Source organism: Cornus florida, unplaced genomic scaffold (genome assembly GCF_030987335.1).
Source record: "Cornus florida cultivar Cherokee Brave unplaced genomic scaffold, ASM3098733v1 CherokeeBrave_3.0.0_Hap2_Chr02, whole genome shotgun sequence".
Taxonomy (NCBI): Eukaryota; Viridiplantae; Streptophyta; class Magnoliopsida; order Cornales; family Cornaceae; genus Cornus; species Cornus florida.
The window spans coordinates 105,635,197-105,642,941 of NW_026775572.1; the positions used below are offsets into that span (position 1 = coordinate 105,635,197).

Sequence of the window (7,745 nt, forward strand, 5' to 3'; positions counted from 1 at the left end):
AATTTGGCTCTTAGGATTTGGAACTAGTTCCGTGTCAATGACAACGAAATCAACGGGAAAGAAGAATTTATCAATTTTAATCAAGACATCATTAATGATACCCCTAGGCTTTTTAATTAATTGGTTGGCAAGTTGTAAAATCACCGACGTCGGTTTCAAGTCTCCTAAGCCTAATTTGACATACACCGAGTATGGAAGAAGGTTAACACTTGCTCCTAAATCAAGGAGAAGCCGATTAATGATATGATCACCAATGATGCATGAAGTGGTAGATGAACAGGGGTCCTTAAACTTTAGAAGAGTGTTATATTGGAAAATGGAGCTTACTTTTTTTTTTTTTTCGATAATTAAGCTTACTTGCTCGGTTAAGACCACTTTTCTAAGTGATTGGCTTTTATTCTTCCTCTTTTGGGTACACAAGTCTTTCAAGAATTTGGCATAAGCTGGAATTTGTTTAATCGCATCCAAAAGCGGAAGATTAACTTTCACTTACCTAAACACATCCATAATTTCAATTGTTTTGGCCTTTTAGTTGTCAATTGAAATGGATCCTTTTAAGGCATCCAAAAATGGAGCTTTTGGTTCAAAAATATTTTCAGAATTTTTCTTTGAAGTCTCTTTAACACAAGAAGTTTTCAAATCATTTTGCAAATTTCTCTTTTCAAAATCACTTTTCAACACATTCTCATTTGAAAGATCATGCATATGTAATGAAGGAGGAATATGATATGAAACGGGGACGGGTGTCAACTTTTGGTTGCACCGGTTCACTCTCTTCATTGGACATACCCACTTGGTTGTCCATAATCTTTCTACTTCTCAAGGTAGTCACCGTATTGACATGCTCTATTGTGTGACCTTCTGATGAGGAATGAGAGTCCACAACACATTGTTGCTTTGGTGGGGCACTCAAAGGCATTTTTCCTTTCTCTCTTGCATTTAAAGTGCTAGCTATTTGCCCTACTTAGGTTTCTAGCTTTGCAATGGATTGAGAGTGAGAATGAAGTAATTGTGTGTTTGCCTCTAAAGTGACCAAAGCGGTCAAAACTTTCTCTTCAAAAACGGGACCTTTAAGATTTCCTTGGGAATACGATTGATTGGGAAAATGAGAATTTGAAAATTGGTTTCCTTGTGATTGGTATGATGATCTAAAACCTTGGGAACCTTAGCTTTGTAGTGGAAGTGGAATGTACTTCCCTTGGAAACCACCTTGGGGAGGGTTTGAGCCTTCCCCTTGGCTTTTCCAAGAGAAGTTCGGGTGATTTCTCCAACTAGGATTATAGTGATTGCCATAAGGATTGTTTCCTTAATTCACAAATGTTGCATTTACTTGTTCATTATGCTCACTTTGCACATGTCCATGGGGATAATTGGAAGTAGAATGTAAAACACTTGAACAAGTCATACATGTCTCATTAGATGCATAATGAGAATGGTTAGGGAAGGAAGATACTTGATTCGCTGAGTTTTGGTTGAGCAAGAATTGATCAAACCTTTGAGATAATGATTTCATCTCGGTGGCAATTTCATTGGAGTGGTCGACTTGATGTAAGCCAACACTCTCCCTACCACTAGAATTCGATGCAAAGAATTTTCACTCATGCTCTCATAAAGACGCCACACATCATCCTCATGCCTATCAATGTAAGAGCCACCCATGGAAGCATCAACCATGCCCTTGTAATTATCCAATAAGCTCTCAAAGAAATATTGAACTAATTGCCATTTGTGCATGTCATGATGTAGACACTTCCTAAGTAATTCATTAAAGCATTCCCATGCCTCATGAAATGTTTCCCCATCCCCATGTGAAAATTCCCTAATTGAAGTTCTCATGGCATTGGTCTTAGAAACCGGATAGTACTTCTTCAAGAACTCTTATTACATTTCTGCCCAAGAAGTTATTGAAAAAGGCCTAAAATTGTTAAACCAATATTTTGCCTTGTCTTTGAGGGTGAATGGAAAAAGTTTAAGCCTTAAGACCTCTTCTAGCATATCCGTATATCTTACGGTGGAACATACTATAAGAAACTCATCCAAATGCTTGTAAGGTTCTTCACTTGGAAGTCCATGATAATTAGGAAGCATTTGAATGGTTTGTTGTTTGATTTCATAGTGGTGTGCTCTAAATGGTGGCAATTGAATGCATGTGGGTGCATTATATTCATTAGGCACATAGTGATCTCTTAAAGCAAGGGGAGGATTAACAATTGGAGGTGCAACACGGGCACCTTGATTTCTTTGGATGATGGGAGGTTGTGGAGCATACATTGGCCTTAGTATTCCCAATGGAACTTAGCCTTGTTGTTGTGGTTGGTGAATGAATGGTCTTGGCATGCCTAATAGTACTTGCATGTTATCATGATGCACATTGGGATGGAGGATACCTTGTTGGTCTATATGACCAAGGCCCTCCACATGGTCCTCATTATTTACTTCCATTGTAGAAGTAGAATGATCAAAATTACCCCTTCCCCTAGGTGTACGAACAATGGATTCTAAATTCAAATTAAGAGGGACAAGTGTAGGATTTAATAACCTACGACAATGCATACACAACAAAACAAAACAAGCAACAAGCTATGAACAAACACTTCACCTTCACAACAAATCAGTCAACAACAAACTTCCTCCACATGCAATGATCCTATACTCCCATGCTTTCAAAAATATGCAAAGAACAATAAAATGCCTCCACGTGGGCTTACGATTTATCTAAGAATTGAAATACAAGCCTCCACGTGGGCCGACGATTTAACTAAGGGTTGAGTAAGGAAAAGCTCACAAAGGTCCTTTAGCACTTCAACTCCAATTTTAGCTTTGCAAATTTTTACATTTTTAGCTTTTTCTTACTTTTGCTTAGCTCCTTTGCTAGAATGTTCATTTGCTTGCTTCCTAGCTCAATACTCCTAGTCAAACAAGAACAAACATAATGACTAATTAACAGAAAAATAAAAAGCAAAGTAAAGACACGATTAAAAGAGTACTAATTCCTAATTGATTCCACAAATACGACGTTGCTTTCAATCAATTTTCGGCAACGGCGCCAAAAACTGGTGGTGTGTCGCTGCACCAACGCTTAAGAGTGTGGGTGTGCAATGTGGCCAAGTTTTACATTTATAAGAGCCACTAGTACCTCTAACTACAAAATAAGGATCGTCCCAAGGGATTGGTGTCATATTGGTTATGGAAACAAGATTAGGGTCAGTAGGTCGAGTGATCAAAAGTTTGGTTGGTGATTGAATTATACTAATGTGCAATTTAAATTAAAGTGATAATAAGATGCAATAGAGAGAGTAAAAGAAAGAGAGAGAGATCTTGGGGTTTAGAGATCACCACTGAGCATAGCTTTTCTACACCCTTAATGAATGATTAATGAAGGGAAAACATGTATTGCAACAATAGTGTGTGTGTGTGGTTGTTTCAACAAGCATGGATGACAAATTAAGCATATATTGTCTAAGCAATATGGTGGATAGCACAATATATCAAACTAAGCCATTAATCCTTCATTTAAGCTCACAATCCAAACACATCACAAGGTTAGAGACATATGTTACTTGCATTCATAAGCATGGAACATCAAACAACAAGCATGGATTGTCCTCCTATTTAACATCTAAACTACAACTACACTACAATTAAGCTAAGGACAGAAAATTAAACTAATTAAACTAAGGGAGAGGCACAATCCATCAAGAAATGAGTATGAACCATCAAATAAACCACAAAAGCATTCTATTAAGCACTATGCCTTGACAATCTCTAGATCTATAGCATCAACACACATAGACATGCATCAATAACACAAAATCTAGAGACAAACACATGAACATCTATTCTAGCATATATAGACATATGAATAGAATGAAATGGTCAATTGGAAGCATTAAACCACACAAATCATTGAATAAACAAGATCTATGTATAAATAAATGTCAAAACATGTATCACAATACAAATCCCTCAATAATACACAAATCAAGATGTAGAAAGCATGCTTAGGGCTAACTCTAGCCTTAAGAGGATATCTAGCCACTCATGGATGGTGTCTTCCAACCCTCAAGGCCAAGCTCCAATGAAGAAATCTGCTCCTTGGTTGATTAAGAACCTCCAATGGTGTCTCTAGTCTCCTCTTCTCCTTTGCTTCCACACTAAGAATTCTCTAGCCTCCAAGTCTCTATTCTCTTATATACTGCATTGTATTCTACTGTATATAAAAAAAGGTGTGTAACGACCTACTCCACCACATGGTATGATATTGTCCGCTTTGGGCCTGAGCCTGCACAGTTTTGCTCTTGGGCTTCACCCCAAAAGACCTCATACCAATTGGAGATGACACACTTACATATAAGCACTTCACCTTTCCTCTACCAAGGCGATGTGGGACTGTGCACCCGTAGCTCGCCAGTGTGATAGCCTGACAGTGTCTCTTGCACCCGCCCATGGCACACCCGCCCACAAGGTCATCACAATCCACCCCCCTTGGAGGCCCGACGTCCCCGTCGGCACACTTTCGGCTAGGTCAGGCTCTGATACGATTTGTAACGACCCACTCCACCACATGGTATAATATTGTCCGCTTTGGGCCTGAGCCCGCACAGTTTTACTCTTGGGCTTCACCCCAAAAAGCCTCATACCAATTGGAGGTGACACACTTACATATAAACACTTCACCATTCCTCTACTCAGGCGATGTGGGACTGTGCACACATAGCTCGCCAGTGTGGTAGCCTGACAGTGTCTTTCGCACCCTCCCACGGCACACCCACCCACAAGGTCATCACAATCCACCCACCTTGGAGGCCCGACGTCCTCGTCGGCACACTTCCGGCTAGGTCAGGCTCTGATACCATTTGTAACGACCCACTCTACCACATAGTATGATATTGACCGCTTTGGGCCCGAGCCCGCACGGTTTTGCTCTTGGGCTTTACCCCAAAAGGCCTCAAACCAATTGGAGATGACACACTTACATATAAGCACTTCACATTTCCTCTACCCAGGCGATGCGGGACTGTGCACCTATAGCTCACCAATGTGGTAGCTTGTTGTGTCTCTCGCACCCGCCTACGACACACCCGCCCACAAGGTCATCACAATCCACCCCACTTGGAGGCCCGACGTCCTCGTCGGCACACTTCCGGCTGGGTCAGGCTCTGATACCATTTGTAACGACCCACTCCACCACATGTTATGATATTGTCCGCTTTGGGCCTGAACCCGCACGGTTTTACTCTTGCGCTTCACCCCAAAAGGCCTCATACCAATTGGAGGTGACACACTTACATATAAGTACTTCACATTTCCTCTACCCAGGTGATGTTGGACAGTGCACCCGTAGCTCGCCAGTGTGATAGCCTGACAATGTCTCTTGTACCCGCCCATGGCACCCCCGCCCACAAGGTCATCACAATCCACCCCCCTTGGAGGCCCGACGTCCCCGTCGGCATACTTCCGGCTAGGTCAGGCTCTGATACCATTTGTAACGACCCACTCCACCACATGGCATGATATTGTCCGCTTTAGGCCGGAGCCCGCACAGTTTTGCTCTTGGGCTATACCCCAAAAGGCCTCATACCAATTGGAGGTGACACACTTACAAATAAGCACTTTACCTATCCTCTACCCAGGCGATGTTGGACTATCCACCCGTAGCTCGCCAGTGTGATAGCCTGACAATGTCTCTTGGACTAGCCCATGGCACCCCCGCCCACAAGGTCACCACAATCCACCCTCCTAAGAGGTCCGACGTCCCCGTCGGCACACTTCCGGTCGGGTCAAGCTCTGATACCATTTGTAACGACCAACTCCACCACATGGTATGATATTGTCCGCTATGGGCCAGAGCCCGCACGGTTTTGCTCTTGTGCTTTACCCCAAAAGGCCTCATACCAATTGGAGGTGACACACTTACAGATAAGCACTTCACCTTTCCTCTACCCAGGCAATGTTGGACTGTGCACCCATAGCTCGCCAGTACGGTAGCCTGACAGTGTCTCTCGCACCCGCCCACGGCACACCCGCCCACAAGGTCATCAAAATCCACACCCCTTGGAGGCCCGACGTCCTCGTCGGCACACTTCTGGCTGGGTCAGGCTCTGATACCATTTGTAACGACCCACTCCACCACATGGTATGATATTATCCGCTTTGGGCTTGAGCCCGCACGGTTTTGCTCTTGCGCTTCACCCCAAAAGGCCTTATACCAATTGGAGGTGACACACTTACATATAAGCACTTCACCTTTCCTCTACCTAGGTGATGTGGGACTGTCCACCCGTAGCTCGCCAGTGTGATAGCCTGACAATGTCTCTTGGACCCGCCCATGGCACCCCCGCCCATAAGGTCATCACAATCCACCCCCCTTGGAGGCCCGACGTCCCCGTCGGCATACTTCCGATCGGGTCAAGCTCTGATACCATTTGTAACGACCCACTCCACCACATGGTATGATATTGTCCGCTTTGGGCCAGAGCCCGCACGGTTTTGCTCTTGGGCTTTACCCCAAAAGGCCTCGTACCAATTGGAGGTGACACACTTACATATAAGCACTTCACCAATCCTCAACCCAGGCGATGTTGGATTGTGCACCCATAGCTCGCCAGTACAGTAGCCTGACAGTGTCTCTTGCACCCGCCCATGGCACACCCGCCCACAAGGTCATCACAATCCACACCCCTTGGAGGCCCGACGTCCTCGTCGACACACTTCCGGCTGGGTCAGGCTCTGATACCATTTGTAACGACCCACTCCACCACATGGTATGATATTGTCCGCTTTGGGCCTGAGCCCGCACAGTTTTACAGTTGGGCCTTACCCAAAAGGCCTCATACCAATTGGAGATGACACACTTACATATAAGCACTTCACCTTTCCTCTACCCAATCGATATGGGACTGTGCACCCGTAGCTCGCCAATGTGGTAGCCTGTCAGTGTCTCTCGCACTTGCCCACGACATACCCGCCCACAAGGTCATCACAATCCACCCCCCTTGGAGGCCCGACGTCCCCGTCGGCACACTTCCGGCTAGGTCAGGCTCTGATACCATTTGTAATGACCCACTCCACCACATGGTATGATATTGTCCGCTTTGGGCCAGAGCCCGCATGGTTTTGCTCTTGGGCTTCACCCCAAAAGGCCTCATTCCAATTGGAGGTGACATACTTACATATAAGCACTTCACCTTTCCTCTACCCAGGTGATATGGGACTGTACGCCCATAGCTCGCCAGTGTGATAGCTTGACAGTGTCTCTTGGACCCGCCCATGGCACACTCGCCCACAAGGTCATCACAATCCACCCCCCTTGGAGGCCCGACGTCCCCGTCTGCACATTTCCGGCTGGGTCAGGCTCTAATACCATTTGTAACGACCCACTCCACCATATGGTATGATATTGTCCGCTTTGGGCCTGAGCCCGCACGGTTTTGCTCTTGGGCTTTACCCCAAAAGGCCTCATACTAATTGGAGGTGACATACTTACATATAAGCGCTTAACCTTTCCTCTACCCAGGCGATGTTGGACTGTGCACCCATAGCTCGCCAGTGTGGTAGCCTGACAGTGTCTCTCACACCCGCCCATGACACACCCGCCCACAAGGTCATCACAATCCACCCCCTTGGAGGCTCGACGTCCTCGTCGGCACACTTCCGGCTGGGTCAGGCTCTGATACCATTTGTAACGACCCACTCCACCACATGGTATGATATTGTCCGCTTTGGGACTGAGCCCACACTGTTTT

The 7,745-nt window shown here is 45.0% G+C and overlaps 1 pseudogene; it reads left to right on the forward strand.

Moving 5' to 3' along the window:
• Window positions 1–1,732: 1,732 nt before the first annotated feature.
• Window positions 1,733–1,831, forward strand: LOC132297937 (small nucleolar RNA R71; annotated as a pseudogene).
• Window positions 1,832–7,745: the final 5,914 nt, after the last annotated feature.